The following is a 13,932-nucleotide window of genomic DNA, read 5'->3' as shown; positions in this document are numbered from 1 at the left end:
GCATTCGTTGCTGTGATCGAAGCCAGTGGTCAACACTGGAGGAGTCTCTATCATCGACATAAATAATCACTTTGCTTATCCTGGCCGACATGGTGCCATTGCAGCGTTTCACTGTGCACTGAGAACTGCGTACTTCGCAAGACACAGTTCTTGCTGCACTTCGTGTGAAGAAAGGGGCCAAGTCAACGCTTATTCGCATTCACAGCATCATGCCGGACGCGGCGAGAACCAGCCTTGCGCCCGCTTTTAATCGTGACAACACATCTCGCACACGTGTAGAAATCGGTCGCTCGAGGAACGTTACGATGCGCGTATGAGTTTTAGCTTTTGCCCTTGAGGAGGAACGTCGCCTGAGCGCCAAAGCGGCGGTCACACTTTCGTTTGCTTTTGTATATCGCTTGTGGCGCACGACAGAAAAAGTGAAAGCTTGCGCTCTTGCACAGAAAGTCTTGGCCCCATTGGCTTGTTGACAAGAATCGCTGTCGTATTGGCTTGCGTATGCCGGGATGTATATATAAAGTTCCCTTCGCCGGCAGTTTCGTCGAGAGTAAATCTGTTTTTGAGGAGTGTACGATAGCCGCAAGTATTCGAACGAGAATGGGGTTCAAGACGTTAGCAGCTCAAGTGTTCTTCGTCCTCATGGTGGCTGTGATGGTTGCCGAGGGCAAGAAAGGTATGGTTTATATGCTATCTTCGCCTCCTCTACACTCGTCAAGTTTAATATTTTTTGTGAGATTTGACAATTTCTCACTGTGACTGCAGCGCTGATACTTCTGAAAGTGTAATTTGAAAAAAAAAAAATTGACAAGAAAACCTACTGCGATACCTGCAGCATGTGGCCGCATTTAGGTACCTATAGAATGGCAATTTGGTGCCGATGGTTGGATTCAATGGATAGGAGAGATTTCGCTTACATACCTGTTGGTTTTCAAAAAGTTCATTCTGAAAAGCCTCCATATATCATTCTCTGAGAAATATTTCCGCAGCCTGCTTCATGCTGGATCGATAAAAACTTCCTATTAGCGCGTCCTTCTACACCTGCTCTGACATCAGGCTGCAGTTTCACGAGATCTGTATTCGTATTCAGAGCGACCAGCTGAAAGTTATCAAATGAGCCCCCTTACGCGGATTTTTCCATAAATGTGGTAAGCGTGGCCTTAAAAAATTGGCAAGGTTGTCTGCACGCACAATTTTCTCTAACCGAACTGTATGGTTAGCTTAGTCGACACCTTCAATTTATTTAGAGAGGCCTCCCGGTCGAGAGCCTGAATGGAGCGAACGCGTCTTGACCGAGCAACTGCATTTTAGACCTCGTGTTCCAGCGGGCAAAGCATGTTCGCGACATTTATCCTTTTCATCAAAACCTGTGAGTTTGCAGTTGATGTGGAGTGTGGTGCTAAAGCACTGTCATATTTTATTAGACTTCATTTTAGTGTAGCTTCGTGTAACATGCCAAGAAGTGATGAGGTCATTTATGCAAGTTATAGCTTGACGATGACGCGATAAAAGGCTAGAAATTTGCAGAAAAGGGTCAGTGAAAGAGGAAAGGCAAGGACAAAGACCAAAAGGAAGAAATGACGACCGCATGTTTATGGCGGCGTGGTTATAAAAGAAAACTTGAAATGGCGCTATGGGGGATTTTTGGGTGCGCGTACACGATCTAATGAGCAGAGCGTCGGTCTGTTATGCAGAGGTTCATGGGCTCGAAGCCCACCGTTAGGTACGTTTTTCGAAAATCCATGTGGTTGTGGTGATGTAGCAGCAACTTGGGGTTAGTAGGCTCAGAATGTTAAAAAATACTTCAAAAAGTAAAAGGAGGCGTTGCACGTTCAAATTTACTTGATTCGTAGAAACATTTTTTTCTGAAACGTTCCGCTTGCATTCCTCTGCTCAAGTTCATGTACCAAATCAACGATCAAGCTTATCCTCCTGAAGTAGATAATGGTTTACCAAGACAAGGGTTCAGATATTCCCTTGCTTTGAATCCTACAAGCAATCGCATGTCCTAAAGTAAACAGTACCGGAGGGTGCACGAAAACTAACAGATTTCAATTATTCATAATATGCGAACAGCGCAAAAGAGGCGCAGGATTATAAGGCAACGGGAGAACAAGGTGCTGTGCGCATCCGGGTATGTTCTTGCGCGCTTTGCCGTGTGAAGTCGCTACACCAAACACACCCAGATAACGACTATTCCATTCTAAACACCTCTCGCTTTAGATTCGCGTACGTGCTCTAACGCGGGTTCCTAGGACAAGCGAGATTGATTTTTTATCGCAATGGCTGCACTAAAGGAGTATCAGAAGGCTATAATGACAATGCACTTAGATTCCGCCGCACGTTGAATAAACAAAGATACCCGTACTAATCCGAAGATTATGTCATAGCATACAATGCCAGGTGTCACTGCGTCATTCTTGATATTGCATTACTCGATAATTGAACCATTTAAAAGAGTTCTTCATGCGATTACTGCTCAAATTCTATTTACCCGCCGTGGTTGCTTCGTGGCTTTAGCATTGTGCTGCTAAGCAGAAGGCTGCAGGATTGGATCCAGACCATGGCGGCAGCATTTCGCTGGGGGAGAAATGCAAAAACGCCCGTGAAGCGGGCATTGGATGCATATTAATTAACTCCAGGTGGTCAAAATTAATCCGAAGTTCCCCACTACGGCGTAGCTCATGATCAGATTATGGCACGTAAAACTTATATTTTAATAATAATTTATTGTATTGAATGAAACACTGTCAGCTGCGAATTCTACTGGTTTTCGAACAAATAATTGATGCAGGAAAAACAAGCAGTATCATCAGGTCCACCCCTTCGACAGTGACAATAAGAAACGCTTACCAGCAGTTTGCTGACAAGAGCCAAGATCTTGGACCATTGGAATCAGAGGAGTTTTTTTTTTTTTATTTGGACCTTCCGCATTAGTTACTGATGCATGGCGCAAGACCTCCATGGATATTTTGTGGATACCTGGCCATATTATGTGGCTTCCACATGTACAGCTGCCGTCAAAGATATTTTGTTGATGAGTGCTGGCAGTCTCTTCAATGTCTCTTCATCCCGCGAAACCATGCAATTACGATTCTTTGCTTGATGCACCTCCCTGATGTGTATTACCAAAACCAACCTAGAAAATCTTTGCACATGATACAAACAAACAAACAAAACTTGACGCGAGATTACCTTGGTAAAAAAAAGTAGACCCAAGATCGCAACACAAAAAGCAAGAGGGATCACAAAGACATAGGGCTTGTCTTTTTTCCTGTGCCCTGTGTCCGGGCGCTGCTATGCTAGCATTTTACCAAGAAGAACCAAACTGCGCAATTGAGTACGCTCCTTTCTCTTGCTTGTTTCTTGAATGGTTTCTGTATGTCCGGCCGTGGTGCCTGACGTGTGCTTGACGACACAAATACAGCGCATTATCAGTGACCTCTAGCCTCATCAGATCATTCTTGCCAGCAGATTTGGACCTTGCCCGGCCTAAGAAGTGCGGGCGCAACGAGGTATGGAAGGAGTGCCAGAGCAGTAGCTGCGCCGAGACCACCTGCCAGAAGCCTACCACTGGACCAGCCTGCACGTACGACTGCGTCTCCTCGTGCTTCTGTCGCGAGGGCTTCTTCAGGAATAGCCAGCGCGTCTGCGTCGCCAGGAACCAGTGCCCTTGAGTCTTCACAAGAATGAAAGTTCACAAGAAGATGGAGACTGGAAGTGATGAACAGCGGATGAACAAAAACACGTTTAATAATCAGAAACTTGGCTCTAAGCTAGGAATTCTCTTGTTCGGCAAGTCTTAATACTAAAGATTCAACCCTGTTACATTATGTCTCTCATTGGCTTAATTCCTTTTCAAAAGAAATTATAACCGGTGATTAAGTTGTTTTACTGAATGCAAAATCGGATTTCCGGGGAAGTGTACGAAAGTGGTTTAACTATATGCGTGCGACTAGCGTTTGAGAAAACTGAGACTAATTTATTAAGCCGCTGTGTCGTCAGAGACGACGAAAATCATCCATGAAGTTCGTTTCGCATACCGCGAGATGACGTGAAAATCCAGGATGAAGCGTAAACACGCCAACACACCTCACAATGTAGCAATCACCGCTCTGTTAACGGAAACAATTGCAGTTTTTTACCGCAGCCCACACGAGGAGATGGGCACTTTGTCCACGTACGAGGAGATGCTGCCTCTGGCATCTGACCTGGACAATTAACAGGAAGCTCCAGCTAGAGGACCCCTATCTAAATACAGGGAAAGTGGGAAATATTTTTCTTGGCAGCCACTGCACCAAATTTATTGCTGTTTGTAGCACTTAAGAGGAAAAGAAATGAGCGACTGTGAGAAGATGATCTTTTATTTATGCCATCAAATTGTTATTAGTGGTAGTTAAAGGGACAAAACTTGAAACAAAAAAAAACTCATAAATTTACACCTTCGTAACTGAGCAATCAAAAAGGATGTCACAATTGTGTACGCTTAACTTACTGATACATTTAAAGTGGACAAAATCGACGTGTTACACTCCGCTCTGAAGTATGCAGATAATTTGTGACCAGTACTTCAGCAAGACCCCCATAAATATCGTAGCAATTTCACGTAAGCTGCAAATTCACAAGTCGAATAGGTCCTCTTTACATGCGCTAGCTAATGCAGTTTACAGAACCGCGAGATCTATATTTGAAGCATATTTATGGACTCGGAAATGTCTTGCATCATTATTTTCTTTAATTTACCAATTATTGGGAGCTGTAGTAAAACATCCAAAGTTTAAAATCATAAATGTGCTTGCCACAGTCACCAGAATTTAACATTTTGTCTAGCATTCAACATATTTCATTTAACTTTATTCAATGGTTAGCTTAAAAGAGCACTTATGCGCTTTACACGTATTTGAATAGAGAAACCGGAGTGAATTGTCCACCCTAGCTGTCTTCGGGTCAAAGGAGTACACACAAAGATGGAGACAAACTTTGTTGGCTGGTGTCTCGTAGGCAATTAGAATGACACAAGCATCATTTTCATTTTCTCACATTACCATTCGCCTTCTCTATTTTTCGTTCTGTTTTCCGTCACAAAAGCTGAGCATGCTTGCTTATGATACGTTTGTTGTCGTTGATATGACGTGAACGCACGCGTTTGACTAAAATGCATGTTCTCGTGTTTCCGTGTGGTAAATTTTTTTTCATCGTTTTCTTCGCATATGCACAATAACACAAAAGAGGAAAGTAAAAAGGGCACTCATGTTCTGGAAGACAAATAATGGTGAAATTTTCATTGCTCCACCCATGCTGCCAACCTGTAGAGACTATTCTGCAAGAAAAGTAGACCAGCTGAACGCTGTGACAGGTGGAGTAACCTCCTGACTTCTGATTTACATTGAGAGCACTGCTTCAAATAGACATAAGGGCTACCACATCGCACTTCCTTTTCACATTCCTGCATGGCATTTTCTTACAGACTGCAATAAAAAAATATAAATGATGAATAAACAAATAAATCGGCGTTTACTTTTGTCTGCGGCAAACGCCAAAACACGTAAAGAATATTTTATTGCTATTGTTCTCGCTGTAGCTCATATACGTCAAAAGTTTAGATCATAGAAAGCTAAATACTCAACGTATCATGCAAAGCCATATTTAAAATGTTATGCATATATTCGGCTAAACCTAGGCATGGTTTTGATTGTGGCCATCCTCTGACTTTGACGACAAAGAATACCTTTCCACAACGCAGCTCATGGCCCACAAATGAGATGATTGGCGCAAATTACGTTGGCGACAGCATGACACGTAGAACAACACCTCATGCTACTGCCCCGTGAATGTCGGGGACCGATGTGCATTCTACGGAACGTCCTCAACAGCAAGTGGCTTAGCTACTACAGTTGTCGTTATGTATGCTGCTGCCCACAACATCATTTCTAGTTTCCTACTGCCTTTCTTAGTTTGAGGAGCTGCCACTAAAATTAAGTCCCTTCTTTGCCCGAGCCTACTTTCTATGTGAGTGACGCGAAAGAACGGCATCCGGGTAATGCCTTCGACTGCTCAAATTCACCGCGATACGTGAAACATCCGCAATCGTTTGCATACGCAACTCTACTGAGGTGGCCACGTCTGCAAAATAAATAAAACGTGTTCCGCTACGCCAGGAGAACCTTTCATCCTTTATCTATTGCTCAGCTCAGACAAATGGCAAGCCGCCAAGGCCAAGAAAAGACGCCTCGGTGGTTCAAATATTTTTTCAGCTTCATCGTTGTATGCACTCTACCTCACTTCAGTGCAGAAAAACACCACTGAAAGAAAGAATCTGCATACGTCATGCTCGCTTCATTTCCTCGTCCATTGCTGGTGCTTGAGGAGCAAGTAAGCTGGCTGATTTCGTCACTACCCTTCAAAGGTGGCGCCCTTGAAATCTACACAACTCCTTCGAACAACGTGCAACAACGCTTCACTCGCCCTTCAGCAATGTGAAGCAAGTGTAGACCGTGGCGTCATTTTCAAATGTTCGCGGATTGTAACCCCGCTCAAGCATCCTGATTCCATCGCCAAAATTCTGAACAGGAGGATGCTGCTTTTCTTAAAGGATTAAAAAAGTGGTCATGTGGGTATTGTTCTGTTTCAACTTGCTTATTGGAAGAAATGATTGCGCAAGCATAAAAGATCTTGTTGAAGGAATGGGATAGGCAAGTACGTGCACAATGCTAGCACAAAATACCAACATTTCCCGAACTTAAACATTACTAAAACGTTTATTTTGGTATATTTATTTTGTGTTCAGAACACTGAAAAACGAAATACAATGAATAATTGAAGGAAAATTCAATAATTTGAGGCCTATCTGAGGTCTTTACCATACCATATCGGAGGTCGGCACTTGGCGTTCCGCAGTCTGCTCCTAATAATGCAGTACTTTATGAGTCTCTATCGAGACCTCTTAGCCTAGTCGCTTCACAAAGGCTATTGATGCAAATTGGCCGCCTCAAACAGACGATAGCCGGTCGAGCCCTTCTACAGAGCCTTCGAAAGAGATCCGAGTCCCGAGCGTACTTGGCCCTTAATACTATTGGTTACCTGGGTCTTGACGCTAGAGGTCGAACTAAGAGGTTGAATCCACCTTGGTCTTTCGCGAGCCTCGATTGTTCGTTGACAATTCCTCACGTTCGTGCTAAGCGGAGTTCTCCTTTGGCGGCAACACGTTCGCTCGTACTGGAACATCTTGAAACTGAATATGCACGTCATCTTCAAATTTTTACTGATGGCTCTGTGGACAAGGTCAGAGGATCTAGTGCAGCTGCTTTTCATATTCCCGCTTTAAAATATGATTGGTCGGTTCGCTTCACTACAGTCGTGTCCTCCACAACGGCCGAAAGCGTTGCCATTGAGGCAGCCCTAAAAAAGCTACGGCTTTGTACGCCTCAACCCGTAGTCATTCTTACAGATTCGAAATCCGCCCTTCAAAGGTTAGAGTATGGGTTCCCTACTGATGCTTTATGTCTAAGCTCCCTACGCTCGGTGCACACTCTCCTTATCAAAGGCTTCTCCATACGATTCCAATGGGTGCCCTCGCACATAGGTATCATAGGCAACGAGATGGCGGACAGCCTTGCCCATAGAGCGCTGTCTGGGAATCCTTTGAGAAAAGTGCCTCAAGAGGACAAGAGACTCTTCAGAGAAACGGTGTCGTGCCACTTCCACTCTTTGTGGAGCTCACCTCACAAGCCATGTGTGACTAAGGGTCTCAAAAGAAACCAAGCCACTTTACTGCTCCGCATTCGCACGGGCTCTGCTCGTACCCCTGCGTGGATGTGTAAGACTGGCCTGGCGTTGTCACCATTATGTTCAACGTGTGGTGTGTGCGGTGACATAGAACATTACCTTATGTGCTGTACTCTGTATGACGCGGAAAGGAGCGTGTTATTCGGGTCCCTCAAGAGGACAGGAATTCCCCACAGTTCTATACAGGACATTGTTTTCCCGCGCGGGAACCGGTTAGATAGGAAGGAGGTTTCTCGCCTTCTTTTAAATTACCTGCAGGACACGGATTTGGCCTCCACATGGTGACCTTAGGTGTGACTATGTGTAGTGTAGTTGTGAGGTCTGTGTCTGATTTATATGATTTATGTATTTTAAGTGTCGCTACGGTGGAGCAATTGCCGGCAGCTACTGCAAGGCTAATCCCACCAGTAGCCTACAACCACTCAACTCAACTCAACTCGGCACACAGTGCCAGGTGTTAAAGGCGAGCATTTCTCCTGGCCCCTTTGTTTTCTAGCGCACAATTTTTGCATTTTGTGAAGTCCCTCCGTTACAGTATCAGTACTTTAAATATTATTAATAAAGTTCCTCATTTCGTTACAGCTTGAGCCTATAGAAATGAAGCGCCTGGGCAACGGCAAAGGTATGAAGTGTAAGTTTAGCATTTAGCTTCTCTTTGCTGGCCCAAGATTTCATTCTTTTAACCTTTACAATTAGGCGGCAGCACTCGCGGTGCGTACCAAAAGGAAGCCTGCAAACATGCGCCCGAAATTCATTTCTGTTTTTCAACATATAAACGGCCGCAATGCATACAACTGCGCATTGACTGCATGGTATAGCAATACCAGGCTGAGCTTCTGATCTCTTTTTACCCATTCATGAAGTCCATTTTTTAACGAAAACCTTGAGCTTCTCACGATCCCTATTCTCTGCTGACATTTCTAAATATGATAGTAACGGTACAAGGTATTCAAAGGGACTAGTGATTGCAAAAAGATCAGCAAGCAATTCCTTTCACCCAGCTCAATCAAAAACTCTATGCATCGGCTTCACTCTAAACCCGAATACTTGCTGTCATTTGGTCAATGCTAGATGATTCAAAAGAGTTGAATGTTGGGTTATTTGGAATTTTGACATCAGAACGATCTTGAAATAACACGCAACGGGACGGCGCAACAGAAAGGAAGACGTGTTTGTCTTTGCGCCGGTGTTCATCTTCCTTTCTGTTGTACCGTCCCATTGTGAGATATTTAAAAATGAATAGGCCGCCATTGGAATATGAACCTGGCAACGTTTAACGCTAGAACGTTATCTAGTGAGGCGAGTCTAGCAGTGCTATTGGAGGAATTAGAGGGCAGTAAATGGGATATAATAGGGCTCAGTGAAGTTAGGAGGCCAAAAGAAGCATATACAGTGCTAAAAAGCGGGCACGTCCTGTGCTACCGGGGCTTAGCAGAGAGACGAGAACTAGGAGTCGGATTCGTGATTAATGAGAACATCGCTGGTAACATACAGGAATTCTATAGCATTAACGAGAGGGTGGCATGTCTTGTTGTGAAACTTAATAAGAGGTACAAAATGAAGGTTGTACAGGTCTACGCCCCTACATCTAGTCATGATGACCAGGAAGTCGAAAGCTTCTATGAAGACGTGGAATCGGCGATGGGTAAAGTCAAAACAAAATACAGTATACTGATGGGCGATTTCAATGCCAGGGTAGGCAAGAAGCAGGCCGGAGACAAGTCAGTGGGGGAATATGGCATAGGCTCTAGGAATAGCAGAGGAGAGTTATTAGTAGAGTTTGCAGAGCAGAATAATATGCGGATAATGAATACCTTTTTCCGCAAGCGGGTTAGCCGAAAGTGGACGTGGAGGAGCCCGAATGGTGAGACTAGAAATGAAATCGACTTTATACTCTGCGCGAACCCTGGCATCATACAAGATGTAGACGTGCTCGGCAAGGTGCGCTGCAGTGACCATAGGATGGTAAGAACTCGAATTAGCCTTGACTTGAGGAGGGAACGGAAGAAACTGGTACATAAGAAACCAATCAATGAGTTAGCGGTAAGAGGGAAACTAGAGGAATACCGGATCAAGCTACAGAACAGGTATTCGGCTTTAACCCAGGAAGAGGACCATAGTGTTGAAGCAATGAACGACAATCTTATGGGCATCATTAAGGAGTGCGCAATAGAAGTCGGTGGTAACGCCATTAAACAGGAAACCAGTAAGCTATCGCAGGAGACGAAAGATCTGATCAAGAAACGCCAATGTATGAAAGCCTCTAACCCTACAGCTAGAATAGAACTGGCAGAACTTTCTAAGTTAATCAACAAGCGTAAGACAGCGGACATAAGGAACTATAATATGGATAGAATTGAACAGGCTCTCAGGAACGGAGGAAGCCTAAAAGCAGTAAAGAAGAAACTAGGAATAGGCAAGAATCAGATGTGTGCGTTAAGAGACAAAGCCGGCAATATCGTTACTAATATGGATGAGATAGTTCAAGTGGCTGAAGAGTTTTATAGAGATTTATACAGTACCAGTAACACCCACGACGATAAGGTGAGAGAGAATAGTCTAGAGGAACTTGAAATCCCACAAGTAACACCGGAAGAGGTAAAGAACGCCTTGGGAGCTATGCAAAGGGGGAAGGCAGCTGGGGAGGATCAGGTAACAGCAGATTTGTTGAAGGATGGTGGGAACACTGTCCTAGAAAGGTTGGCCGCCCTATATACACAATGCCTCATGACCTCGAACGTACCGGAATCTTGGAAGAACGCTAACATAATCCTAATCCATAAGAAAGGGGACGCAAAAGACTTGAAAAATTATAGACCGATCAGCTTACTGTCCGTTGCCTACAAAGTATTTACTAAGGTAATCGCAAATAGAATCAGGAAAACCTTAGACTTCTGTCAACCAAAGGACCAGGCAGGATTCCGTAAAGGCTACTCAACAATAGACCATATTCACACTATCAATCAGGTGATAGAGAAATGTGCGGAATATAACCAACCCTTATATATAGCCTTCATTGATTACGAAAAAGCATTTGATTCAGTCGAAACCTCAGCAGTCATGAAGGCACTACGGAATCAGGGTGTAGATAAGCCATATGTAAAGATACTGGAAGCCATCTATAGCGGTTCCACAGCCACCGTAATCCTTCACAAAGAAAGCAACAAAATCCCAATAAAGAAAGGCGTCAGACAGGGAGATACGATATCTCCAATGCTATTCACAGCATGTTTACAGGAGGTATTCAGAGACCTGGAGTGGGAAGAATTGGGGATAAAAGTTGATGGAGAATACCTTAGCAACTTGCGATTCGCTGGTGATATTGCCTTGCTTAGTAACTCAGGAGACCAATTGCAATGCATGCTCACTGACCTGGAGAGGCAAAGCAGAAGGGTGGGTCTGAAAATTAATCTACAGAAAACTAAAGTAATGTTTAACAGTCTCGGAAGAGAACAGCAGTTTAGGATAGGCAGTGAGGCACTGGAAGTGGTAAGGGAATACATCTACTTAGGGCAGGTAGTGACCACGGATCCGGATCATGAGACTGAAATAACCAGAAGAATAAGAATGGGCTGGGGTGCGTTTGGCAGGCATTCTCAAATCATGAATAGCAGGTTGCCACTATCCCTCAAGAGGAAAGTGTATAACAGCTGTGTCTTACCAGTACTCTTGAACTAAACGTAACAGCGCAAACAACTAAGACGAGCCACAAAAAGAAAGACAGGACACACACTGGCGCTGACTAACAACGTTTCCTACGTTTACGTATACGATAAGTTGGCAGATGTCAGTAGTGTATTCTCTGCGCCTGCGTGATTATGTGGCCTAGGTATATATATGCATCGACGACGAAAGGAAAAAAGAAGTTGTTAGCCAGCGCCAGTGTGTGTCCTGTCTTTCTTTTTGTGGCTCGTCTGAGTTGTTTGCGCTGTTACGTTTAGTTCAAAAGTATGTACCAACTAGGCCCCAAAGAAGTGTTACCAGTACTCACCTACGGGGCAGAAACCAGGAGGCTTACGAAAAGGGTTCTGCTGAAATCGAGGACGACGCAACGAGCCATGGAAAGAAGAATGATAGGTGAAACGTTAAGGGATAAGAAACGAGGAGATTGGGTGAGAGAACAAACGCGGGTAAATGACATCTTAGTTGAAATCAAGAAAAAGAAATGGGCATGGGCCGGACGTGTAATGAGGAGGGAAGATAACCGATGGTCATTAATGGTTACGGACTGGATTCCAAGGGAAGGGAAGCGTAGTAGGGCGCGGCAGAAAGTTAGGTGGGCGGATGACATTAAGACGTTTGCAGGGACAACATGGCCACAATTAGTACATGACCGGGGTAGTTGGAGAAGTATGGGAGAGGCCTTTGCCCTGCAGTGGGCGTAACTAGGCTGATGATGATGATGATGATGATGATGATGATGACGAGATAGTTTGCGCTCAGATAATTTAGGTTTAGCGCGTTTTAGAATATAGCAGTCAAGAACCGAGAAAGAAAAAACCCAGCAGACTTCTATGACTTCTTCATTTCCTTTACTAAATGCTGCAAACACCTGTTATGAGGAGTTTTACCTGGTGTCTTCTCCTTTATCGAACCGCTTCTATCCCATAGCCGCACTATCTTGTCCGTCATTTTTGAACCGCAGTCCAAAGCTACTTCATGTCGGGTATCTTCTTTCAGGGCCTCGCTCTGCGAGCGCGAAGAAATTCAAGCAGAACTTTTTGTTGGGCTAGTTAGTGCATGTTGCTGAAGTACTAAATCGCCACAGAGACGACACAACAAGACACACGCGCGAGCGCTTCCTGTGTTGTCTGTTTGGCGCTTTAGTACTTCAGTGAGCGTGAAGGAACTGCCTGAAGCTCTCCCTCCTCCTCTGCGATGGCGAGCATCGGCTTTTTCTGTAGCGACCTGTATTGTACCTCACCGACAGAATCTCTAACTCAACATCCGCTGTGTCCAAATCTTTCTTTCTACAGCACTTTGTGGTCGCAGGCCAAGGAATCTATTGAGCTGAGGGGAGCGTACGTTCAGCCTATTTCCTAGCTTACAGAATGGTCTATCGCTGCAAAAAGTAGGCGTACAACATTGGGTACAGTGCTATAGACTTGAGCACGTTCAGGCGCAGTTTAGATTGCCTTCACAATAGACAGTGGTAATGCAATTAGCATTTTGGGGGGAATTACGCTCAGTTTGCAGTATGTCTGCATATATCTATGCATGTATACATCTTTGTCTGGGCTTAACTTCTTTGCGAGCAACTTTTTTCACGGGGTACTTCATGGTCAGATGGGTGAAGCACCGGGCTTCAGTGCTGATGGAACGGGGTTCCAGGTGTCAGACCAACTTGCTTAACTGGGTATGTGGCTGTGCTCTATGAACACTTTTCACGCCAACTTGGGTAACCGGGTATGTGTCATAAATAACCTAATCTAGGCAACTTGTCGAAAACACCACAGGGGTCGCCTTTTACATGGATTTTCGATTATTATATACCTTCTCTGTCTCACTCTCTCAGTGAACTTCTTTGATGCCCACATGTGTCACTGGGCAGGGTTTTCTGGTTACGGGCCGCCTTTAATAAGAGTCAGTATATGAAACATATCAACAATATTGCGCGGACCGCAATATAGCTTGCTAATCGCATTAAAGTCACAAATTAAGTGCAAAGGATGTATACACCGCCTTTTTTGTGCTTTATGTAAATCGTACGAAATTTTTGCATAAGGTCAGACGTGTTCAGCCTAATCCTAGCTTATAACCGCTATCAGCAGGAATATTCCTGGCTTAAGGTGTTCAAAACTAGTGTTACACCGCGGACGGTACCCCAAGGCCTCACAAATATATAATGAATAAAAAAAAAGTGGGCACCATATTACCAGTAATTCACAATGAAACGGAAGTCTCTGCTTAGCTATTCAGTGTGCATTTCTTTTATTTTGGAGAGTTTTCAGAAGTCTAGTAATGAAGCGCCTCGTGAGAAACCGGTTGCCAAATACTGACTTTCTCTCAAATAGTTATTTTTACTTTGCTAATTTCGTTATTTTTAGATATGCTTAACTTGGGAAATAACATTAGCAACAACACATTCCAGAGGCTTCCGCGATTATGCAACGAGTCGCCGGCCAGTAGGCGCAGGAAAAAAATAAAAGG

The 13,932-nt window shown here is 44.2% G+C and overlaps 1 long non-coding RNA gene across 1 annotated transcript; it reads left to right on the top strand.

Moving 5' to 3' along the window:
- The first annotated feature begins 497 nt into the window (after positions 1-497).
- On the top strand, positions 498-5,167 carry LOC126525645 (uncharacterized). The gene is made up of 2 exons (XR_011896134.1): positions 498-673; positions 3,472-5,167. It is a non-coding gene; the product is annotated as an uncharacterized lncRNA (long non-coding RNA).
- The last annotated feature ends 8,765 nt before the right edge of the window (positions 5,168-13,932 follow it).

This window comes from Dermacentor andersoni, chromosome 8, assembly GCF_023375885.2.
Source record: "Dermacentor andersoni chromosome 8, qqDerAnde1_hic_scaffold, whole genome shotgun sequence".
In the NCBI taxonomy this organism is placed as follows: Eukaryota; Metazoa; Arthropoda; class Arachnida; order Ixodida; family Ixodidae; genus Dermacentor; species Dermacentor andersoni.
The sequence above is the reverse complement of the archived record's forward strand: the minus strand, read 5'-3'. Positions and strand labels throughout refer to the sequence as shown.